The sequence below is a fragment of the Canis aureus genome, chromosome 2 (genome assembly GCF_053574225.1).
Source record: "Canis aureus isolate CA01 chromosome 2, VMU_Caureus_v.1.0, whole genome shotgun sequence".
Classification (NCBI taxonomy): domain Eukaryota; kingdom Metazoa; phylum Chordata; class Mammalia; order Carnivora; family Canidae; genus Canis; species Canis aureus.
The window spans coordinates 20147069-20173264 of NC_135612.1; the positions used below are offsets into that span (position 1 = coordinate 20147069).

Here is a 26196-nt window from a genome sequence, read left to right on the forward strand (position 1 = left end):
TTGTAACTGATCAAATTTGGGGAAGATTATGCTTTACTAACAATTCTCACCTTATGTAATATTTTTTTCTCCCTGGCCTCGAATGCTTTTTAGCTCTTAGTTTAAAAGGATAATGCCAAAAAAAAAAAAAAAAAAAAAAGGATAATGCCACTTCCTCAGAGTATTGTAAGTATAAATAAGAAACAATGTTATGCCAACCAGTCTCTTTAAGAAGACATGATATGAATCTATAAAGCTACCAATAATACATTTTTAGTTTGGGAGACAGTGTTATTTCCTACACACCTTATTTTTTATTAGAATCTATTCCTAGAAGAATGCTTAGAAGTATTTTCTCTTGTAAAACGGGTACTCCTGTGGAAAATCTTGGGCCAGGTCACCTTCCTGTGGGGTTAATTTGCCTAGGCAGCCCCAGGCAAGGTGCCCTGATGGGGCACAAAGTGTAGTAGTAGATAGACTCTGTACCTTGACCTTATCTTCCTTTTAAATTTCTGGCATGATTTGGAGGTGCATCTGTTAACTTCTCTGGGCCCCTCTTGTCTTCCCTGTAAAAACAGAAATTAGGTGCTTGTGTTGAATGTTCCCTAAGACCTCTCTCAGCAGGATGATACGGAAATTCTGACTTTAAAACTTTCCACACTTGTGCCAGGAAATGCAAATGCCAAGAGTGTCCTAAAATTTGGCTGGTATCACAAAGCAGATTCTTTCTTTCTTTCTTTCTTTTTTTTTTTTTTTTTTAACCAGCATTCATTTAAAACTCCAGAGCAGCACATTCCTATAGAACTTTATGCAATGATGGCAACGTTCAACATCTCGCAGTCAAATAAGGTAGCCATCAGGCGTCTGTGGCTATTGAACACTTGAAATGTGGCCAGGATAACTGGGGCACTGAATTTTGAATTTGCCATAATTCTAATATGCTTAAACTTAAAGAGCCATAGGGGGTGGGGGGTAGCGGCTACCATATTGGTAGCAGCTTCTAGCTTCAAGAGCAGGACAATACAAACACTTTGCATCTTTGATTTATTCCGCCGAGTACTGGACAGTGCCTTAGGAGCATGGGTCTTCCCGCCACTCTGGGCGCCCTTGGTTCAGCTCCACTGGGCAGATCAAAGCAGCAGCCCAGGCATTTGCTTTTCGGGATGGCATTTTTGCAAGAGATCCCGGCACTGTTCTCACGTGCCGGCAGAGAAAGGGGATGGAAAGGGAAAGGTAGTTTGGGGGGGGGGGGGGAGGTTCTGTGTCTTTTCTCCCTCGTATCCCAACTGTCGTGTAGTTTGTGGCCTGTCCCTCGCCAAGACGCGCACGTATCCCCCGTGGCAGCTTAACTCCCAGACCCAGCGGTTAAATAAATGATCGCGTAGCCCCTGAGAGGCTGGGCTGCACAGTCCAGCTCGGGGACCCGCGTCCCCTCCTAAGGCTCCGTCAGGTGACAAACACGGCCGAGCGGCGGGACAGGGGCGGCGGCCGGAGCTGCGCCCGCCACGCGGTGCCCCCGGGCGCGCAGAGCGCTCCGAGCCCCGGCGGCGGTGCCAGCGCTTTGTGCACCGCGCGGAGGTGGGCGCCCCGGGCGCCGGGCTCGGACTCCTCCCCGGCGCTCCGCGGGCGTCTTTCGCCAACCGAGAGGGAATATTCCCAAAGATCCCCAAACCAGGCGAGCAGGGGCGACTCCCCGACTCCGCCACCGAGCGTTCCCAGGGCCCACCCACCACCGCTGCGCCCTCCTCCCATCCTCCACGGCCCGGCACGCGGCCTCTCCGCCGGACCCCCAGCCGCTCCCCCCCCCGCACCCCCCACCCGTGGCAGCGCCCTCGAGACACACGCCGCCACGCTCCCCGCCAGGACAGCGCGCCCCCCTCCGCGCACCGGGCGCGCACCGGGCCGCAGGCCCCGCAGGGCCCCGAGCCCGCCTCCTCCGCGCCCGTGGCGCACGCACGTGGCGCACTCACCCCCTACTAGCTGCCTCCGAGCTCTAGAAACGCTCCCGGGAGGGAGCCCCCGCCCCCTCGGCTCCGTCCGCACCAAGGAAAGTGGGTGGGGGGGAAGCGGAGACGGGCTGAGAAGGAATAGGTAGGTCGGTCCGCTCTGAGAAAAGTGGGTGGGGGGAAGTGGCGCTGGGCAGGGAGCGGAGTCTGGAGGTGGAGAGCGGTGTTGGAGGGGACGACCGGCAATAATTGGATGGCGTTGCGGCTCTTGCGCCTCTGAGAACGCCCAGCCAGCGCGGATTCACTTTCCACCCAAATCACCCGGAGGGATTGTTGCTGCCTGCAATCAATAACTCCGCCGAGGAAGCTGCTGAAACCAGAGGCGTCCCCTGTCTGGGTCTTTAAGGGGCCGTCCGAACGGAATTCCAGCCCTCGGCTTCCCAGACAAAGAAGTGGGCACCAAAACGCAGGACGAGATTTTGAATCCCCACCCCTCCTCCCCACCCCGATCCCAGGTTACAAAAAAAAAAAAAAAAGATCTTTAAAAATTAAAGGGCACACACGTAGAGAGGCATCTAGAAAAAAAATAGTTAAAAGGGGAAGTGTGACCATCCATTCTTTGACTTGAAGGTTTCTGTGATATTTCGAGAAACGGAATAGAATCAATGTTCCGATGAACATTTAACGATTTTGTACGTGAAGGTAAAGTCCATCAGATTTAGCCATGCATAGGGATACTTTGTAATGGGGCACACATTTGCAAGGAAATTAGTGATATAGCCTTATTTGGGCATACTGATCCAGGAAAAGGAAGAAATGTATCATCATTTGTAGTGGCACTGTTATATTATAAGCCGTAGCATATCCTTTCAGACATGATTCCATGAAGATTGCATTTCTGTAAGGTGAAAAGGCCCTGGGAGATGTGTGTTATGATTCCCACTTAGCAGACTGCAAAAGCAAGCAAGGCTAGGAGAAAGGGTATTCACCAGGTCACCAGATACCCAGTACCAGTCACTAAGTTTAGACTAACTCACTGTGGGCCTGAGCCTAAAAGACTAAGCTCAGCTAACACCCCTAAAGGAAGAGTGGCCAAAATTCATTTCTCCTTGCCTGAGGCAATTTAAAAATAAAAATAAATCTTAGGAATGTCAACCCAAATATAGAGGCTTCGTAAATCTTAATGAGCCTTCCCTGTGAGAAGTCTTGTTGCTAATACAGATGGGTAAATGGGTATTGACCATCCTGGTCTGATATGTCTCTGGGTTGGGAGGAGTAGACTCATTCTGAAGCCAGGGAAAAGTTCATGTGTGTGCTGGAAGTCATAGAAAGCTGGTTTCAAGCAGGGATTAGAACACAGGAGCATTTGTCTGTGCTCAGTATAGTTAAACACTGGTGGGAAGCATAAGGTATTATTGGTAATAGAATTCATAAAGGGTACTGAATCCACACCACTAATCCCGAAGTATTTAAAACTGGCCTTTAGGCGACATGTACAATAAGCCCTTTCAGCAACTACAGTCGCAGCTTCATTATCCCAACTTGACAAATTTTGTTAGCTTGGGGTATGGTGGATTTGACTTTCTCCTTTGTAATTCTTAATCAGATACAAAATTAAAGGTACAAAAAATAAAGATAAATATAGGCTCTTTAGATATGAGATAAAGGATATGATTAAACCTTGGCTTGGAATAACAAATCCTTTGCATATTGCAGATTCTCAATCACAAGCAGTCCATATGGTGTATACTGTGCATAGGCTAAAGCTGTACCTAAAGAATTTTTGAAATTTAGATATTTGGCACTATTTATATTAAAAGATATAAGTATTTTCACAATTAATGATAATTTTAATTATTTTATATTTAACATACATTCATTTGTTTTAAAAACAGAATTAATACTGATGTTACTTCAGATTAGAAGTTTTAGAAATGAATCTATTTGAATGTACTTTAATATCAGCTTTCTTTAAAAAAAAATGTTTTAACTATGTACCTTGTTGTACTTACACATTTTAAGGTGCCAAAGAAGAGTTGCAAACTGTGAAGTAACTTCTATGAAGAGATGAAGTAAAGAATGGAAGGCAAATGACTGTATGTGTATGTGGTGAGTGCTTAACATTTGCTCTATCATTTACCACCAAGCTAATTCTTAAAGGTAAAACTGCCAAACTCTGTCATTAGGTATCTATAACGTAGACACATAAAAGGGATAATAAAGAGTGGTGCAACCATTCTATGCTTTACATTGTAGGCAATACCATGCCATTTTGCCTTAAAGCCCACATGTCACCTTTCAGGGCCTACCTTTGCAAGTCTCTTTTACAATTAACCCATCTCAGGGGAAGTTATGTATCTCATCTCTACTGTAAACTATAAAAAAATATAACATTTTTAATGCTATTGGAATTTGTATCTTACTACTTTGTATATTTTTCTGAACTTCTATGTTCAATTATCATGTTTGTGTTGAAAGTGTTCTGGCTGAAGAACAAATACTATACAGTTGAATAATCTTGAGGGGTAGATTAATCTATAGCCTCTCTTCATCTTAGGGTGGGTTGCTGTGGCAACCTCCCCAGCTTACTTTAAAATAATTTTTTAAAGCTCACTTCAAGAGCTACACCCAGCGTGGGCCAAGCTTAAAAGCAGGCATACCCAGTGAACAGGGTTTAAGTGTACTGCTGATTTAATGTAGGGAAGTAGTAAAGAGAGGAGGGTGGAGTAAGATGGTACACAACCTGGAACAGAAATGAGAAATTAGCACTCCTTAGATTCAAGTCCTGAGGATTATGCTCTCTGTAACTTTTGTGGCACTTTAATCAAATACATTGCTAAACCATTCTTTTGAGGGGGGAACAAGTAGATATATAATTACATACATAATAAAGCACTTATGACAACTATTTAATAAAGGAATTATTTAGTAATGGGGGGGAGTTTATAGTTTATTTAAATAGTATGACAATCCCAGACATCATTTTCTTTTAAATGATTTGTCACCTTTTATTTAACATGATAGGTCACTAGCATCCAATTGGCTTAAAGGGTAGCAGAATTTTCTACTTTCCAATCATAGAACTGGAATAGATTGGAGAATTCACTTAACTCACATAATGAATAAGCATCTGAAGTCCTGAAAAGACACACTCATTAGTTAGGCACAAATCTTGAGCCAGAGAATATAGGCCTCCTAACACCTACTACAAGCTCCTCGCTACACCAAAAAATATTATGATACTAGCCAAGTAGCATTAGGTGGCAGAGATCAGGATGATTTGGGGAGAAAAAAAAAATCAAATCCAGAGTATTCAAAGAATACAAAGCACATTTTGTATTAACCACTTTGTGGATTACCAATGAATAATTTTAAATCTCGGTGACTTTCTATTGTGTATTTCTGCACAACATCTTCTGCTTCAACTGTGAAGGCTCATGGGAAGGAAACTAATGCTAATATTAACTTAGGTCACACATAATTAAGAAGCTAAATCTGCTGAGGGGAATATCTTATATTTTAAAAGGCCAACTGTGATACAGTCCAGATCCAAATTATTTCCAAATTATCCACAGTGTGGGGTTATACATATTTTTGTACTTGTACTATCACTGATAATTATGGGCTTGTTATAATGCTTATTATTAAATAATTCTTTCAGATGTTAAAAAGGTAAAATGATTTTTTTTTTGAAGGAAAACTATCCAAAACTGAAGTCTGCTGAGGTAAATAGCAATAACCTGTAATCCATCGAAAATAGTATGGCCGAAAGTCATGTATTGCCTGTGTCTATTTGCTCATGTAAAATAGGCTTTTACAATTCATTGCATTAATTTTGGGCATGATGGCAATAAAGTTAGATGTTCCTACTAATGCTTTGCTTTCTCAAGGCATTTGTGAATCTGGAAAAAATTAATTTCATTTTTATCACCATACATAGACATATCTTAGTATTCAAAATGAGTATGCACCTTTAAATTTTTGGATTTTTTTTTAAGAAGTTGTACCTTGAATGAAAACCTGATACAGATTATCTCTGCCATATTATTAAAATGAATTCATGGTAGTAGCAAACTCACCAGCTGAAAAACAAACAGGCAAAAAATATACTGTAGATCCTAATCTGCAAGAAATAATACTATTTCAGATGACTTTTGCTTTGTGACAGTTTGCCACGCTTTCCTATAATAAAAGCAAGAGATTCATCTTAACTGTGCTGATACAGTCACAATGGTGATGAGCCAGAAGGCTGAAGATTGTTCAGATCTGGTTGTACTTGCCTGTAAAATCAACCTTCTCCTTTCAAGTGAAGCCTTGGGGCAGACACCTAAATGTTGAGCCCACTCTTCTGAGAAAAGCTACTCACATCAAATAGCCCCTACAATGAAGCAGGAGGCTTTTTGAATCACACTGTCCTCACACATTAAAATAGTCTAGAGGCATGGTGCAGAACTTCACAGGAAATGCAACTAGTCATTGGGTTAAACATACAGTGCTGAAAGGAATTTTTTTTTTAAGTGAGGAAATATCTTTAATTAGCCAGATATTTCGGTATACTCCTATTGTCTACTCCTGTACCTTCAACGTTTTCATTTCCCGAACGTATTTTCTCTTCTTCCTTTCACAGGTTTAAAATCTTTTAACTGGGTTTCAACATTTTGTATGATCTGTAGTTCTACTGGCATGCAGTCTTGTCTTTTCATGGTTTGGGTACTATTGGTATATTTTACTTTGGCTTTATTGGGTGTGGTGTCATTGGCTAGAGAAGGAAAGGTGCCCGACCCCTGGTAGCTTTCCTAATCTTGAATATTAACCTTTTTTTTTTTTTTGGTAAGGACAAGTGTTTACTGTGCTTAAACCTTAACATAAGTATCTTCCTTATCAGTCTCTAGTTCTGCTTCCTGTGCAGCTGAAACTCTTCAGGATAAGTGAAGTCATCAGCTATCGGATAGGGAAGCCTAATGCATTTGGGAAGTTGGTTTGGTTTACATGTTAATGCTCTGGATAAAATCCAGTAAGGTGTGGAAGAGATAGAAGTGGAGGGGGGGGGGAGTGGGGGGGGATCTCCGAGGAAGCTGCCGCCTCGGTAAATATTTCCAAACTGATTAGAAAGTTCATGGCCCCGCGATGAAGTCGAGATTTCAGGAACCGGTAATTATTTCATTATTCTGTACATGCATAAGGCATAAGGAGTCTCTCTGCACGCCGTGCGGCCCTGCAGCCCTGCAGAGCCGAAGAGCGCGCGTCCCGGGCGTGCAGGGAAGGCGCGGGGAATCGAGGGCTCGCAGGCTTCCTGCTCGGGGGCTTTGACGCGGGAGCCGCGGAGGAGCGCACGGACCCGCGGAAGAAAGAAGCGGTTAACGCGTCTGCAAACGGGGGGGTGGGGGCGGGGGGGAGGGAGAAGTCGCAGGAGCAACTATTAGGGTCGCGCTCCTATTGGTCAGAGGAAAGATCCCGACTTTGGAAGGACTTTCCTGCAGGCTGGCTCGCGGAGTCCCGGGGGAGCGGGCGCGCGGCGGCCGGAGCCGGAGCCGGAGCGGGAGCCGGAGCGGGAGCCGGAGCTCGGAGCGTCCGCAGCCGCCGCCGCCGCGTGGGGAGAGCCGGGAGCCGCCGCTCGCGATGTTGTCTTCGGTTTCGTGCAATAAAGAATTGTCATTAGGTTTGCGTATGGCATGTGCCATTACCCCACCGTAAAACTAAAATTAGCAAAATGTCAGGAATGGGGAGATTGATTCACCAAGATGCAATTATCATTTAAAAGTGCTTGATTGAGGTACTGATGTTCAGTGATTTATTCTGCATACCATATACATAATTAAAGTAGCGTGCTGGAGCAATTTATCAATCTAGTTGAGGCTGGAGGGGTGAGGAGGGAACTGCTGTATGTTTGTTTTATTACAACGCTCCGAGGTCTGGTCCCGCCCCCCTTTTGCCGAGAGCGAAACTGAGGCTCGGCGCGGCTGGCGGGGCTGGCGGGGCGAGCGCCCGCGGCCCGGAGGGCGAGGGAGGCGGAGAGCAGAGGGCGGCGCGAGGCCGCGGCACACGCAGGGGCAAGGACGAAATAAAGGGGGGGAAAAAAGAATAAAAAAAAAAAAAAAAAAGGCAAGAGGCGCTTCCCAGGACGTGCCGCTTGGAGCCCCAGGCCCGTCTGCTCCGCCGCCCCCGCCTCCCCTCCCAATATCCTTCCACCACTGCCCCCGCCCCCCCTTTGCCTTTTTTTTTTTTTTTTTTTTTTTACGCGATGTTTCAAAGGCTGCGAGCGGCTCTCCTTTTCCCATTCGTCCTCTGTCACTTCCTTCCTGGACGCAGTTTTCTGGATGAGTCTGGTTACTTTTAATCTGGCCGGCTGCTGAGAGCTACTTTCTCCTCCTCCTCTTCCTCCTCCTCCTCCTCTTCCTCCTTCTTTTCCTCCTCCTCTTCCTCCTCCTTCTCCTCCTCCTCCTCCTCCTCCTCCTCTTCCGAGCGGCCCGGGCGCGCGCGCCAGTGCGCGGCCCCGCGCGCGCCTCCCCCGCGCGCGCTCCCCCGGTGCGCGCGCGCACGCTCGGGCTCCAGCTCTCTGCTCGCGCTGCTCGCAGTCACAGACACTTGAGCACACGCGTACACCCAGACATCTTCAGGCTGCTATTGGATTGACTTTGAAGGTTCTGTGTGGGTCGCCGTGGCTGCATGTTTGAATCAGGTGGAGAGACACTTCAAGGCTGGACGAAGTAAAGATCATTGTTATTTTTTTTTTTTCCTCTCTCTCTCTCTCTCTCTTTCTCTCTCTCTTAAGAAAGGAAAATATCCCAAGGACTAATCTGATCGGGTCTTCCTTCATGTAAGTACCTCTGACATTTCTCGAGGAAATAGAAATAGCCTGGGTATTGTCTCTGCATCAGTATATTCCACGGCACTGGGTCTATGCTTGTGCCTTTTTGGAAGGCTGAAGTTGAGGTTGGTTGTGCATTCTTTTCTTTTTTCTTTTTTCTTTCTTTCTTTTTTTTTTTTTTTTTTTAAGATTCTGTGATTTCCTGGTCTGTTGCTAAAAGTAACTTTTTTAAGACTTCTCTGTTTGCCATCAGTTATTGAAATCACTCCTGACTCGTTCTTGTCACACCCGTGTGTTTAAAGTTTCATGAAGTTAGTTCACGTCATTAGCATGTTTGATATGGTGGAGCGTGTGGAGCCTGGTGGATTTTAATATTTCACAGGATATTCTGTGACCTTGAAGTACATTCCTTAAGATTAGCCGCTAGTTTACTGTGGAAAGATGCTCCTGCGAGGCCCCCCAAAGTCTCTGATTTGCTCTGGGTTAGGCTTCTGAGCCACTAATTCTTGGGATTAGTTTGAGCTAAAGCATGGCTGTCTGTCAGAGTATATACCTTTGTGCATCTCCTTCCCTTACCAAAGCGCTGGCTTGATAGAGGGCTTCTCATTGGTGTGGACAAAAAAAAAAAAAAAAAAGTGATACCCTGGCCATGGTAGGCTCTACATTTTACAATCTGTGTTGGGGTTCAGTATATGTACTGCTGTTCAGGTCAAGTCAAATACATGGCTCTTTAAAAAGAAAGAAGGTTAAGTCACTTTAATTGCCTTCTGTTTGGACTTTGGATGAAAGTTACCAAACTCAGTGATAAAGTTTGGCACAAAGGAAGTATATATGGAGAGACACAACACATTGTTTATTATATTTATGCAAGGATTTAATTGTGCTACTAATGTCATCTTCTTCCCAGAATATGGCTCTTAATTCTTAGAGGAAATTTTATATCGGACACATTTCTGACTAGTCTAGGTCCAGTAGTTATCTTTTTTTTTTTTTTTTTTTTTTGGAAAAAGCTCTTTTCTTCACATTGTAGGAATGTGTGTCTTTTGTATAAAACACCTTTATATGTAAATGCTGACAGTATAATAGGTAGAATCAGGCTCTCTGCCAGTTCTTTAACTGGTCCTCAGTGGAGAATTGCTTTGACACAAAGTGCATTTTACTATTGTGAATCTGATACTAACTCTAATAGTCACTGTCTTATGAAATGGTTAGTGACTGCATATATTTTGTATGCTATAAAGGGAACTCCAGCCACCTCATTATACCAGTCAAAAAAAAAAAAAAAAAAAAAGTGACCAGCCTCTTTTTCACTGGCACCTTGCAGTGGAATTGTGGTTGCAGAGTAAAGATGTTTATGTAGAGTATAATAACTCCAATCTCTAGAGACTTGGAAGGACATGGAAATGTGACCACCTGTGAACCCCATTTAACCTCTGTATTGCATACTAAGTTTAGCTTTTAATAGGTTAACAATCTCCAATTCTCCAATTTGAAACTAAAACATTTTACTTAATTTTAAAAATAATAACCAGTTTTGGCTAGTCTTTGAAAATGTTCAGTATGTACAAATCTGGCACAAGCAGTATTTTTGTTTTTCCATGAGTTTCAGTTAAATATAATGCAGTTAATAAACCATGTTGTTGTCTCCCAATGTATGTATAAATTTATTAAGTTAGAAGAAGTAGTTCTAAAGCAAGTGGATTCAGAACTCGCAGGTAAAATGAGATATGCCTATCCAGTATCCCATCTCAAAAGGAAAAAAAAAATCTCTAAAGTCAAAAATCTCAGTCTATTTGTTGGAAAGTACATTTGGCTGTATAGTATACTACAAGCTCAATTCTAAAAGTTTCCATCAAAGCACACTTTAAACTCAATATTTAAAATTTGATTCCCAAGTCACGTTAAAGAGACAATAGTTGGCAGTTACCTTAGCTTCAAGTTTTACCAAACTTTATAAAAATTTACTGTCATTCGCATTCACAAAGCTTTGGAGTATTTGTGGCATATTTTCCAGACATCTTACAAAAGGCAGAATTTTCCTTCTCTCATTAATTTCGCTATTTACATTCTGATTGCTGTGTATGCACGTCAAAGACAATATTAAAGACCTGACTTTTATTAAATATTAATTTGTTTCTTAGGTTTAAATAACAATGAACACTTTATAATAAGTCAATTTTCCATCTTTTCTGAGCTGTTCATACTTTAAAAGTATGCAATCACATATCTTACTAACTTTCCAAAATAGGAACACATAACATTAAATACATGAAATTTAAATAACAAGGACTTTACTGCACCTTGCCTCTTTTCTTTTTATAAACATACTCAATTTTCAAAATTTGGTGGAAATGGTTTTTCCAGTAGTGAAAAGGAGTGTCTATTGATTCAAGATAGAATACTGAAAAAGCATCATGTTTTATATTTTTCAGATTTCTATGTATTTCTTCCTTGGCCCTCATTTTTACACTGAGTCAATAAATTGAATAACCCTACAACCATATCTTTTTAATAAATGACTTATTATATTAAATTTCTTTTATAAAAAGCTGAGCTAAATAACTCCTTGGTATATGTTAACATAATATTTCAAAACTTTCTTCTGTTTATTGTAGTATGTTTTGTGGTTTTATTTCCCAACACTACACGCGGTATATTTTAGGTCTATGAAATCTCAGAAAGTCACAAAAATGGGGAAATATCTGTGCAGCAACATTTGTGCTACTTAATAACCAAAAAAAAAAATTATGTATTAAGCATAGAACCCTGGCTTCAGGGACGTGATTCAAAACAACGTGGGAGAATTTCATATGCAATCGAGGGTTACAGAATGGACTTTAGAGAGATTATTACTTAAGTTCTACTTTTTTTTTTCAAAAGCACATCCTCAGAGAACACACCAGGCAGATTAATATCTAAAATTTATAAAAATGCACATATTCATTTTATGAATGTAGTGATTGCCTGGACACAATGAAAAGAGTTAATCACTGATGTTCACTCTGTGTGCTGCGTGTAGAAGGATAGGTGATTAAGATCCCCGACCTCAGCACTGTACCTTAATCTCACGGGCGCGTGGACTGCCCTGCACTCAGTAAAGCCTGACTGTTCACCGAGATCTGTCATCTTTAGGAAATCAAACCAGATTACAGAGGCGATTCACAAAACCAGGAGCAACAACAGAGTCTGTGCACCTTACAAAAGGCGGATTACGCAGTTCACATGTTATTTTGATAGGTCAAAGATAAAAGCTGATTGTTGAGGAATGGCAAGACACTCCAATTTCAAATGATTGCTAGATAAGTATACCACAACCCTGTTGCTTCATCATTATGAAGAGCCATTCAAACAATAGAAAACTCAGTTTTCAAGTGACAGCCTTTCAGTAGTGAAGTAAGAGAAAACATGTCCTTTATGTATATACCTTCATTGCTTAAATTTCAAGTTCCATCACTTCTTGATGAACAGATATCAAGTTCTGGCTGCTTACGTGAAGCAGTTATCCTAAGGTTTAATTGCAGTAGGCATTTTCAGAGGCGTTGTAGAGAGCACAAAACAGGATTTGCCAGAAATAAAACATACACTCATGGTATTGAATAACTGAGCAGAAAATGCACAGTAGTCAATAGCTATTATGTTATTCTGTTACCAAATATATTCTTCATAAAAATGTATAATTACATAGTTATGAATCTATACATTTGAAATATATCTTGATAGGTGTTTATTGGTCAAATTATATGTATTTCATGAATGTGATGTACAGATTATTCTTTACAACAAAATATGATGTTATGAGAGTTTATTTCATAGAATCAAGTTTTGGTTTATATAATAACACTTTGAAAACCCTAACTTCTTACACATCCACTCTACAGTAATTTCTTGCTTCTTTAAAAATTGAAGTCCTTTTTTACCCAACTGATGCCTCCTAGTGTTTCACACAATAAAACACTAATGAGTCACCCATAAATGTAAACATTGCATTTTCATTGCCTACATTTTCTGTGATACATAAAATTAATATTTATGTGTTTAATTTTCTGTGCATTATTATAAGAGAAGAAATTCTATTGAATGAGATGTTTCATCTGAGTGGATTTGTGGCACATACTTGCAGCTTTTCTTTGACCATAACAATATCTTACTAAGTTTTAATAAGTTTATTACCTTCAGTTCTAGTTTATATATTCACTGTTTATATTCACTCTTATTCTAAGTGAAAAACATAAGCAGCATAGCAGAGCTTCCATTTTGTAGGCCTGGAAACTGTATAGCTGAGTTTGTCGGGGAATGCCTGATGAACAGATTGCAAAGGGACTAACCATTTTTATATAAACATTAAAATATTTTAAAAGGTATACAAATTTGTGTCTTTATAATTGCAAGTTTCTATGTGAAATGGAATAAAGTAAAAGAGAGTTTAGAAAAAAAATAAAAGGAAAGATAGTAGATGCACAGATTCCCCACAAATATGGAGTTTATCACATTATTAGAAAACAACAAAAAACATGCCTGGCGAGTATATTATTCTACATAGTAGAAGGGGGACTTGTTAGACCATAACTTCTCATGATCAGCGGATTGTCTTAATGAGGTAGAAGTTCATGGATACCAACTTTGGTGTGAGTTTTCTGTCATAAGCATCATGAGCGTAGACTTTTTGATACTTTTTGCACTTCTGTGATTTCAAACAGCTTTCTGATTGTACTTAATAAGATGGATACATTAGTTTCTGAATATTTTTTCTCTAAAATATTTATGAAGCGGAGGAGGCAATCCCCCAATGAGTCCAAAATTCAAAGGATATACTCAAAAACCTGTAACATTTGTGGGCCTCTTCCTGACTTGTCATACAACATTCATGTGCACAAAAACATTGACAAATTTCTTCCACTGACACAAGTGTTCTGAGCATTAAAATGTAGATACTAGCGTGAACATACTTCATTTCTGTTACCTATATGTGTTATCATTTAGTTCTCCTTATCCAAAACGCATAGCATTTTATCAATATTTGACTCTCATTTAGGATTTTCTAATTTGGTCAATAATACAGCGCTATTACAATTCTGTGCATGTTGGACACATTTCAAAGAATGTAAGGGGGTGTGTTCCTTTCGTTTAAGGAAGCAAACATGTAGAAAGGGGTGGACTTTTCCCACAAGAGCCAGATTTCTTCCCTTGGAGAATTGAAGCAAATATGCAGTGTGTAAGTGAATAACAGCATGAGAAAGAAAATAATTTCTAATAGTCTGCTATAGTTACTGAGCAAAGAAACTCTTAGTTTTTTTTTTTAAGGCGGTTCTTATTGATAACCTTTCTCACACTGAACGCTGAAAGAAGTCTGAAAGTTTTGTACTTTTAATATTAAGTAACTTATTTAAAGTGCACCAGAATTAATTTTGCTCAAAATAAGAATTCAATAGTAACTATTGCCCAGATATGTTGAGACATACAGAAATAACAGGAGCTAGACGTACCCATTCCCTACCTCTCTTTCAAGAAGTAGATAACATCAGTGTTCTTATGTTAGTTGTTTTTGTCTGTGCAAGAAAAATAATTAAAATTCTATAACAAAGAATACTGTTGTAAAGAATAAGATTATGAAAAAGATTATCCAATATAGTATTCTCTCAATTTCTTTCATATTATTTTAACATTAACTGCAGAGTGAAAAGTCATGTTACTATTAAGTATGGAAATTATACCCGTTGTATAAATTCATCTTTTGGTTTCAGGTGATGATATCAGTAACATTCACTTGTCATCACCATCATGTATTTTTTGTACATTGTCACTATATTACCCCAGTTAAATCGTGTATTTATTTTTAAAATATAACCAGTGTAAACAAAGTTCAAAGTACATATGGAGAGAATCTTTTGAGTACATTATAAAGAAAATTGGTGACATTACAAGCAATAGAGTCAGGAAACCTATTACAGGCAGATTTCTGCAGGAATCATTACTCTTTAATAATGCAGATGTTATAGAGACTTTATTAATTCTTAATGCTGTAAATTTTAAATGAATGGAGCAATGTTGTTCATCCTGCAAGTGGTTGCGATTCATGTAGAATGACAGTGCAGATCTTCTTGTAATGATTTAAATGAAGTACCTTAAACTTGTTTTTAGACTGGAGGAACTGATCTCTGAGGCAGTCCCTGGTGAGAACCTGCTTTTTCCAAAGAGCATCCTGAGCGTGGTCTGGTTTTCCTCTTGTATCTTGTTGTCATAGATAAGATGCACATGAAGAATTCATAAAAATTGTTCTCAGATACTATGGGTCTCTAGCATGCAGGATTTAAAAAGCGATGGATATAGTCCTTTGATAGAATGAGATGTGTTTGTTTTTTTTTTTAAACAGCTGCAACTACCTCTCTTTTTTTTCCACTCATCTGTGATTTTCAGCAAGTTAGCATGATAGCAAGAGAATGCATCATTCTCCGAACCCCAAAGATAGGCAGCTTTGGCTTAGATGTGCTTATTTATTTGCAAAATTAGAAAGTAGATTTACTAATGTAAATAAGTGGGGACAGACAAGAAAATTAGTCTACTATTTAACAGAGTAAACATGACTTCTTTTAACCTCCTAATTAATTGTTGACCATGCATAAGGTGTGCAACCAAGGCTTATTATGGAAGGCCGATATTATTGCTTAATGTAACATGAGGCATTGGGATTTCTTTAAAGTAATTTTGAAGATGTGATTATTTAGCAGAAATATTCACTGGAGCATTTTATTTTTAGAAATCATGGTCACACAAGGAAGCCTTTATAGGACCGACTACCTAATTGCAGTCAAAAATCTCTTTAATGAATGAACACACACACACACACAGAAGAACACACATTTTAAGAAAATAATGGCCTTATACTTTTCAATTATTTTGCCACGTTCTTTATATCCGAACAGAATGTACATGTCTAAGCAGATGTTTTAAGTTATATCCTTCATGTAGGTGAGTCTGTAAATGTACCATTTAACTTAAATGGCTTTGTGGGAAGGTAGTTTGAGGAGTTTAAAAAGGAAAAAAAAAAACAAAACCCTTCAGTTACTATAGTTTCAGTTCTTTCTTTTTAAAAACAGTAATTACACTCAGGATAAAGAAAGAAAAATAAACTCTTTTAATTCTTTGTAACATCCACAGTTTCTGAGGTAGAGCCCTGGTGTATTTTTATTTCTGAATATGCAGGGCAGGTACTGGCAGCAGAGCTACAAAATGAAAACTTCCTGGCTGCAGACCAGATACAGTGCACAGTGCCACATCATAAACTTCCCCTCTTCTGTCTCGGAGTGATTTCAGCCCGAAGTAATGTCCCTTTTTCCCCTTGCGTAGGCTAAGGAGCAGAGGGCCTTCTTCCTGGGCAATCGCTTTGGGAAAGGAAAAACATAATGTTTCCCCTCTTTAACTTGAAAATTCTGCCTCTTAAATCACTAAGACATTAACTGCAAAGTGGATTCAGTATGTTTCCTTTCTCTTCCCATATAGCAGTTGAGAATGCATAAAACAATAGGTGTAAGATAGAAAATGAGACCTCTTCCCAAACATCCTCCAGCACATGCAGGCCCAGTCAGATACCTGTGTGTGTATGTGTGTGTGTGTGTGTGTGTGTGTGTTTTGCAGAGAAAAATAAAAGGATTTATTTTCAATAAGGCCTGTGCATTATATTTCAGATATGTTAGGTCATTCTGTGATGCAAATTAACATTGAGTGTTTTTTTGTGCTTATCTCGGGAAATAGCAATGCTCTACCACAATATGTGGCACTACAGTAATTTATATTGATACACACTCACAGCTTTAATGATTACTAGGTCAAAATACAGAGTACAAAGAGAGAAAACACGCATTTTAGTTTTCAGATTTGTTTTATGTTCTTCACTTGAAAAGTACAGTGTAATGTGCTTATTTCCATACAAAGTAAATCAACTTCAGAGTATTTGCATTAATATTCTTTGCATTTGAAACTTTGGTCTGAAAACTCGTACTTCTTGTAAAATAAAAAATTGTTATAACGGTCTTTAATTACCAGTTACATTTTCAACCGATACCAATGTGATTTTCAAGTATCTTGTTAAAAATAATTTTTAGCAGGTTCAGGTAATAGCAGAATTCTCATTTGTGTAAGGTAGACAGATTATTGCCAGAACACCTCTCTAAAACTAGCTTCCTCTTGTAGAAATGTATTAAGTGGGAGTCTTAAGTAGAAAATGTTACTGTGTAATAAAATATTTGTTACAACTCTATGTTTCAACTAAATTATTGATTTAATAGTATACAAATAGTGCATAAATGTTAGTTTAGTCATTAACCCACTAAACCAATTATTAATTGCCTGTATAAAATTTACCAAGTCAGACCAACAGTTATATGTAATTTTATTTTATTTCTCTTTAAAATAGATAAGAGGTCATTTTAATTATGTTTAAATACCTAGCAACTATTTTTCTGTGGCTACAAGTGTTCCCTAAAAAAGTATCTTAAAATGTAAAAGGTAGTTCATAAGAGCATGATCACAATAACCTGTTCTTACCAAAGGTGTTTTATAAGCAAAAGTCCTACACATGGCACACTTTCAAGGCTCCTTAGCAAGGAGAAAAAAAATGTTAAACTTTTTTTGCATATATTAATATACATAAGGGTCGGTAATTTTCTGATATTTATTTCTTACAGAATTAGATATTGTACTTAAAAATCCAGTTTCAACCTTTAAAACTGTTCTTTCATTTAGGATAATGGTGTGAGACCTCTTTCTCTTCTTGGGGTTATCCCGAACTGTAGGATAATTTGAATCATTGCCACTTGATAAATAATGTTAGGAACATTGTAAAGTTCAATTGCTTAATAGGTGTACTGAATAATTTTTTTTAAATAGAAAATGGATTATTGTGCTATTTAAATTATAAAATTGTACCTGATTAAAACATGAATCTCTTGGAGGTTTCTGTAATAGGTTATTCTCCAGGCAAAAATTTTTAAAAATTCTAAACTGCCTACCAAGAAATTACCAACTACTTTTTTAAAGTGCCTGGTTTCCATTCACATTTGAAGAGCCTCATTAAGTTTTGGATGGCCTTTAAGTAAAGGTTCTATGGTTGAGAAGGTAGGTCTTTTCACCCTTCTGCAACAGTTTATATGTTAAAATGGTGTATAACTCCAGTCCTAATTCCATTAGGATTATTTTTCTGAACTAAGTAAAGACTAGCAACCTGGCTATTTAAAAGAAAGAAAGTTTATCCATTTAATCATTTCTAGAATTTATCAGAAGATCTCTCAGAGTCTGGTATAGGTTTTATAGGTTAAGGAGAAAAAAACGTGACTACTTTTTTTTTTCTTTCACATTTGAGTTTTTCTCCCCTTATATAAACCCGAAAGAAATTCCTACAATGGCATTAATAGACTTGCAAGAGGCTGGGTAAGATACTAAAACCCGTTGCCCATTTTCCTATGGCCGTTTGGTTGGAATGAATGGTGAATGTCCCCTTTAGGACTGTTCAATCTTTCTTGAGTTAGTGTGAGCTCTATGTGATTTTTGTTTCCTTCTCTCATTTTATAGCTTCAAAGCTTAAAGAATTCTTGACTTCATCCATTTTTTCCCCTGAATTTATTTGGTTTTGGATTCTCTCCTGAGTTCCCTTCTTGCTTCAAAACATTTGGTATTGTGATAAAGCAAGTATACTTTCAACTGGATTTGACTACATATGAGATTGTAGAATGTCTCCTTACACTTGAGTGTTTGATATGGTTCATTAAGCCCGATGCCATGTCATAAAAAATCTCTAAACACTGATCTTCAAACAGCGAAAGCCACAGGATGATATCTTCATAAGGAACTGCCGACAGCTTTAGAGTCAATGGATTGTATATCTGCAGCAAAAATGCACAGCGTTGTGAAGTCTCAGGAGGCAGTATACTTATCGGACTAGTTGAACCGAATTATGGCTTTCATAATGTTTGTGAGGTGTTGGGCCAAAACTCCCAAGATGTGAGTGTGTATAAAGGGGGGCTAAGTGGAAGAGAGCAGAGAAAGGGAGAGACAAAAAGCATGAGAGATTGAGATGAATGCAAGAGAAAGAGAAAATCGATTCTCTTGATTGGCAAACACAAAAAGTTTGAAGACCCAGTGCCATAATAATATCATTTGTTTAATTATACACAAATGTGCTCTTAAACAGGCCTTTATGCAACAAAGAGTCATGGTTAAGAGCAAAGACAAAAGTAGATTCAAAATCCAGCCTCCCATTTATTGGTTACTGGCTTAAGAAACGTTATTTAACCACCAGAAAGCCTCAGTTTCACCATCTGTAAAATGGGGGTGATAATACCACCCACCTCTTAGGTAGAATTGTAAGAATTAAACAGGATGATACACAGAAAAGCACAATGTAGGTAATCAGTAATTAGTAAATTACCATAGCACTACACTATATTTTAATCATTTTATCTTTCTCCCAATGATGGTCACTTAGAAATGCTTGATGGGATAATTATGTTGAACTTTTTTCAATAATACTTTTATACCATTAAAATTGGGTCATTTTCAAGGCAAGTCTAATTCCAATGCTATTAGGTCAATGCTAATGGCTGCTAAGAACAATATACTTTTTTCTCCAAGAAACTCAAACCCTTTCACAGATCAGATGTTGTTAAATATATTATTTTTAGAACCAGAAATGATACTAAAGAAACAAAATAATCCATCTATAGGTTTTAAAAGTCATTTATTGAAAGTTCTGAATTCCAGATAGACCATGGCTTCGTTTTGATAAAACTTCAGTTTGGAGGAAGAGTTTGATGCACATAGAATTACTAGGTGGTTTTAATTGTAAAAGACAGCCTCACCAAGAATTCTAAAGGTTTTTTTGTCGTTGGTTTTCTGGAGGGGGTTTGTATTAGTATTATCCACTTTTGAGAGATACATTAGTATTCCTTATTTTTTACTACCTAATTTTTACTACCCAATTTTGAGCGCGTGTAAAGATAGAATTAATTAATGAAGAATGAGGATTTTATTCATCTTTCTATTCCTTCACAGTCACTCTTGCCTATAATAGACATTCTACACACATTTGCTGAAAATTAATGAACTGTATTTATTTGTAAAGATAAAATGCATTTTTTATTCAAATAGTAAAAAATAAGTAAGTGACATTTTTTCATGCTTTTTTTGTTCCGGATTTACAGGATTATTTAATTACAGTTTATCAATTTTGAGATGATGAACAAATGAACTTACTTTAATTTGAGTATTTTTCTACATGTGAGAAGAAATATAAAGTAGTACAGAAAATGCAGAATTTTACATAAGGATTACACCTTCTGATAACACAAGTAAAAGATTTGGGCTGGATGTGGATGAAATGGGACTATTTCTGGTCTCAGAGTCTGTTTACCACTTTTTTGTTCAGCTTTTATATTCACTTAATTTCTCAAAGAAATTCATGTTTTGGATGATAGGTAATGTTGATAAGGCCTGCCCAGTTTAGACAGCCTGTGGAGTTGCAACCACTTGGAATTATTCTCATACTCTTGAATAATGCTCCTCTAGTGTGCACCTTGCATTTCAGCTTTCTTTTCTAGCTCTGTTTTAATGTAGAGCTAAAGAGTGCTCAGTGCAAGGAATACTTGCAGAGTGGACTTCCCTATGGTAAAACAGCATGGACAGCTCCCAACACTGCAATCAAGGATGCCTCTAAAAGCTTTAATTTAAAAATAATAATAATAATAATAAGTCTGCATGAAGATGATGGAGCCCTCTAAGGCACATGGGCTTAGAGAATTATTCCCATCTGCAACCCCCTCCCCCTGCTTAGTAGCCCTTTCCAGGGTTATGATTACTGGAAAATGGCTGTTAATCACCAGATTTTTTTTTTGACTGCAGCTGCTTCAGTCAGACTACTAATCTATTAAACAACTTCGTCTCCAGTTTAAAATTTGCATTGTATACTGTATAGAATAAATTTTCATTGTAATCAGAGCATCCAAGAGAACTTCCTGATATGATTTATAGAAGCACATTTGTTTTTATGGATGGACCTCTAGTGCCATTGAGCCAACTGTTTAAACAATACTCTGGTTGATCAGCGTAAAATAAAATATTGTAGCACTAGTGAGTGTAAGCAGCATTTACAATAGTCACATTTGCAGAAATTTGAATTGTGGCATTCTAGTACTTGGCAGTGTAATGCCCACATAATTCAAAACTTAACCTAGATATTTAAAATTTGACTTCAACCTGAAAGGGTTTTTAGAAGTTTAACATTCTTGTACCAGACTGTGGTAGATTGGTTTGGCCTCTTTTTCTACCCTAATGCTTATTACATTTGCCATAATTTGAAGAAATAATCTGAAACCTGTGTCAATATTTAGTGCTAAAAAAGGACAAAACAGCTCCAACTTACAAAGGACCCTTTAAAAACACATTCTTATATGTAAAATTGACAAGCTACAAGAGGTGGTTGGATGAAGTTCATCATGTTGGAAAGAATGTTTCAATTAAAGTTGAGCACTTTCTCTTCCAGGTCTTTTTTTCTCCGTTTTTTATTTGCTGTGCCAAGGTATCCATGTGCGTTTTTCCACTGTCATCTGGCTCATTCCCAGCAGATGCACACAATCTGTTCTGCTGTCACTAACAGGGTTCGGTTTATGAAAAGAATGTGTCAGAACATGCCACTATAGTCACTTTTACAGGTTTTTTTTAAGAGTAACTGAGAATATATGCATTGCCCTAGTTTTATTGTACTCAGTCTTTAAGAGATTTCTAAGAAACTTTTATAATATTCATAGACCAAAAGCTTTCTTCTAAACATATTTTTGACCAAATATTTACTTTTAATTAAAAATAAAATTGTTAAGGTTCATAAACATTTTTAATAATGAACAGAATTATTGTATTTAAATTAAAAGTAGATTTTTATAGGAATATTAAAATAAAACATATTTTTACCAAAAAAAAACAAATTTCCAATTATCAAATTTACTTCGTAAGCATTACATATATACCTTATACTAAAAACAAACCTACTTTCATACTCTAATCCAGCTTTATTTTTAAAATATTGTAATATACTATTTAGTGTATGGTCATAAATATGAATTACTTGACTTGATAGGTAATATTGGTTTCCTTAAGTCTTTTTACATCATTAAATTAGACCAAAAGTAGTTAAACTATTGAGTAATTCTTATTCTGTATAGAGACACATTAAACTGTATAATCTCAAAATAATGTGACATTTTTCTTTGTAGATGTTCACATCATTCTAAAAGCATGGTAGGTAAATATTTCTGAACTTTATTTTTATTTATTACTGTGTCTCTATTCCTATCAACCATTCTAAATAAAAATTCAGTTGTTGTCTTCATAGAAAACAGTGTCTCTGGTTTTACACAAATTAAAAAAAAAAAAAACAACTGAGCAATGGAAACCTGCATTCATTCTTGAAATAATGAGCTCAATAAGTTAACAGAATTTGAAGTTTTAGGTATGTATATGTAGTAAGTACCTACTGCATATATATGCACGTGCAGATATATAATGGACACATTTACTTTTTGTATATAGATCGTGATTTTTAAGTATCTCCCAGAATTAAAGATTTAAAAAAGAACCAACGTGCTAATTTTAGATTTTTTAAACAATTTTTGATGTGAAGAGCAGTTCAGAGTTCAGAAGAATTAAACATTTTTTAATCAAAGTTATAATTCACTTGAGCTAAAACTGAAAATACAGAGGCTATATTAATGAGTGATCACTTATACAAATTAAGCATTAATTATACATATTTATATAGGAAAACTATGTCTTAGATTTCTTCATAAAGAAAATGTATGAAATACATTTTAAGGCATACTTTCTGTCAAAATTTTCTGATTATTAAACTGATATATTGTCACATGGACAACACAAGCAATATAAATTCAGCTTTTTTGCAAACACTTTGCACATTTAGCAAGAAAATAATTTACTTAGAACTCATTGACTCTGTTGTCACATCATCTTGATTAATTACTAAATAAATTATCTCTAGAGTTGTATTAAATAATTATTGTAGGAAGTTTTCATAATACCTAAAGAAAGAAGAGTCCCCTTGTTCATTATGTTTCAAATATAGTAATGTATACATATCTATCATAAGTTGATTTTGTAATGTTTTTGAGATATGAATAGGGCACGTGTATGTAAGATGAGTGAAAAAGACAGTTCTGGAGTTCACTTTTTCCTGCCAACATTTTAATTTATCCATGACTCTGTATGTCCGATAACTTTACTTTTTACCTAGTCTAGGTACGTGAATTCCCATTCCCATGGGATGTCAGAACCTCTTCTTTTCCCAGAGCCATCAGTAATGGGACTGTGGAAGAATTGCTGTTGCATATTACAAGATGATAGAGTTGGCCCCGCTAACTAACTATTGTTGGTGTTAGCAGAAAAGTCAGGGATTCGAGAACAATCAGAATCTTTTCTTTTGCTACAATTTGTTTATACATAGAATCATTTGGAGACAAAACTCCATGGACAAACTTAATTGTACATATTCTGAATGACTAATCCTTAAAATCTTCTATCACTCAGTGTAAATATTATCCTAAATTTCATCGGGAATGAAAAGAGCTTGCCCCTTTTAGTGAGATTCACAGAACCTAAAGAATATTTGGAAATGTGGTTTGCCCTGTGAAATGCTTTCAAATAGCATTCTTCTAAAAAGGTAGACTCTTTATTTAATGATGCCTTATAAAGAAATAATCTGGGAGTGCCTGGCTGGCTGAGTCAGTAGAACATGTGACTCTTGTTCTCGAGGTTGTGGGTTTGAGTTCCACATCAGATATAGACAGTTCTTAAAAATAAAATCTTAAAACAAAAAGAAGAAAAAAATATGAACTTTTTTCTTAATTTTATTTTTAAAAAATAAGGGAAAAGTGATTTTGAAACTTAAATTTTTCCTGGTTCTCTAGGCAATGAGCTATGAGTGGGGGGCCAATTTATCTCAAAAAATTTTTTTTGTTTCTATTCTTTTTTTATTCAAAATTTTTTTTTTAATTTTGCCAGTTGCCTCAGTTTTTCTGACATGGGTGCCACCCTCTTTTGTGGTTGAGAGGTAATTCTTTCTTTGTATTTGCTTAGTCACAGGTCTTTTTGGAGTAAAGACAGATTATTTTTGTGAAGTTGTCCCCAAAATATGTATTATTCATAGACTAAGAAACCCATCAAAGAGTCTCACTGCACGGGTAATGATAGGTTGGACTGCAGTGACCAGAAGGTTCCTCACTCAGCTTTCTTTAGGGAATTTAAAGACAGTTGTATCCTTTTTCCATCTGCATCAACATATGTTGACCAGTTGGTTTTCAATTCATGCTGGCTTGGTGGTTGGAAGTAAGACTGATCTTCTATAAATATATTGATACTTTCAACTATGACTTAGGAATTCCGCTTTTATACAGCATCACTACTAAAGGTCTGACTAATAATTCTAATAGCTTTTATGATACATTTAAAAGGCTTGTATTATTAATTTGAAATTATTCTTCATCACAACAAGTCTTAGGTAGTAATGATCACAGCTAGCATGTTTTAAGAGTTTTATTGTGTATTTCGGCACTGTTTTTGAGGCTTTATATACTTTAACTCATTTATGAGATAGGCACCATTGCTGTCCTCATTTTACAGATGAAGAAACTGATGCAAAAAAAAGAAAAAAAGAAAAAAAAAGCAATTTACCTCAAAGCTATCCTCTTTGTTAATGGCAGAGCTGGAAGCTCACCCAGATAGTCACCCTCCAAAGAATCTCACCCAGATAGTCAACCTCCAAAGTCCACTCTTTTACCCACTAAGCCAAAATCTCACATACATGTTCTCAGCAATTAGGTAAAAATAAATAAATAACGTAACATAACTATAGAAACTTAATTTTGCATAGCATCCTGGGGAAAGGCATTCAGGAATCCCAGAATGAAATGTTCATACACTACGTTTATGTGATATGTTAGTACTTTTTTTTGAAAAGAAGTGAATTGGGCAGCCCTGGTGGCTCAGCGGTTTAGCACCACCATCTGCCCAGGGTGTGATCCTGGAGACCCGGGATCGAGTCTCACGTCAGGCTCCCTGCATGGAGCCTGCTTCTCCCTCTGCTTGTGTCTCTGCATCTCTCTCTCTCTGTGTCTCTCATGAATAAATAAAATCTTTAAAAAAATAAAATGAAAAAGAAGTGAATTAGTTCTTGGCATATGATATAGCTCTGTATTGTTAACCTGGAGGGAAAAAAGAGATTTTATCAATCTTCACAAGCAATGTCTTATTCCTGTTGGTAAAAATCTATTTTTCCAGTTACAATAATAGCTTTAAATTGAAAAATGAGTATCTAGTTTTATGTTATCAACCTCCAGTTTGCTTTTCACTTTTTGAGGTGTTTTAATTTTTAATCTTTACTCACAAGAATCATAGTAATTTAATAGTTTTAATTTAAGAATGTGAACTGTATGTGTATGACAGAGTTTATAAATGGATATTAAATGTGTTTTAGGAGTTATCCAGTTAATTAGTGCAAATGGGTATTTTGGAAAATTTGAATTAGAGCACATATCTTTTGACTTTTTTGTGGTTGAAACAGAAAACAAATAATACCTTAAAACCAGAGATATATGTGAAATAAATCCTGACAAGTTAGAACAACTTCCATTATATTTGAAAACTAAGAAATGTTATACCAAGTTTATTTATCCAATGCATGACTTTGAGTTTTTGACTGAATATTTCTGTGTTTAGTAAAAAAACATTTTGATAAAGGTAAAGGGATCACTTTTAGAATTTTAACTCTGAGGAATAATACAAACTTCCTTTCCTCTCATAAGCAGTTTTTAAAATTTTTTTTATAAAAGCATTATCATGCTCTTGACTAGGTATGAGGACAGAGAGACTGGTCAGGAGTCAAACTGGACTCAGATGTTTTTGAATTACCACATGTATGTACTTTAGACTTCAAAATGAATAGCTACCATACCTTTACGAATGTGGATTCCTTGCCAAATTTCCAGTGAATTTTAGTAATTGCATTTGGTACTGCTTTATTACACTGTTGAAGAGAATCAAATGCTATTTGGATTGCAGTACAAACACCAAAATAATCTGTGTTTTCTGTATTTTAAAATGCTTTTATTAGAAATGTGGCTTGAAGATTTGAAAATTAGATGTGTGATTTGAAATTAATTGGTTACAGTGATAAATAGCCCCATGTCATTTTATGGTGCCCACTGATAGGGGGAGGTTTGTTTGCTTTATGCAATATTAAGTGCCACTGGTAATGCTCAGTGTTCATTCCTCTCTTACTAATGAAACCACCGAGGCTAGTTATGCCTACTTCCTAATGTTATTTTGACTACAGTTGTTTGAATTCCCTCTTTGGAATCTTCTAACTGTAAAGCACACTCTTAAGACTTCATGAAACAACAGATTTATATT

At 37.2% G+C, this 26196-nt stretch overlaps 1 protein-coding gene and 1 long non-coding RNA gene across 15 annotated transcripts in view; one reads left to right on the forward strand and one right to left on the reverse strand.

Annotated features, from left to right (window-relative positions):
- Positions 1-2376, reverse strand: part of LOC144294043 (uncharacterized) — a 144679-nt gene extending 142303 nt beyond the window's left edge. Inside the window, exon 1 of the long non-coding RNA XR_013361448.1 lies at positions 1950-2376. This is a non-coding gene — a long non-coding RNA (uncharacterized LOC144294043). The remainder of the gene's footprint in view (positions 1-1949) is intronic.
- The window catches only part of MEF2C (myocyte enhancer factor 2C), a 169149-nt gene that overhangs the window by 11518 nt on the left and 131435 nt on the right, over positions 1-26196 (forward strand). For 2 of the 14 annotated variants that reach the window (XM_077865157.1, XM_077865150.1), the window contains exon 2: positions 3948-4034. The gene's annotated coding sequence lies outside the window, so the exon portion shown is untranslated. Of the gene's footprint in view, positions 1-2051; positions 2071-3947; positions 4035-8452; positions 8743-26196 lie in introns of those variants that run through there. The other 12 variants (XM_077865128.1, XM_077865117.1, XM_077865166.1 and 9 more) reach the window with 9 other exon arrangements.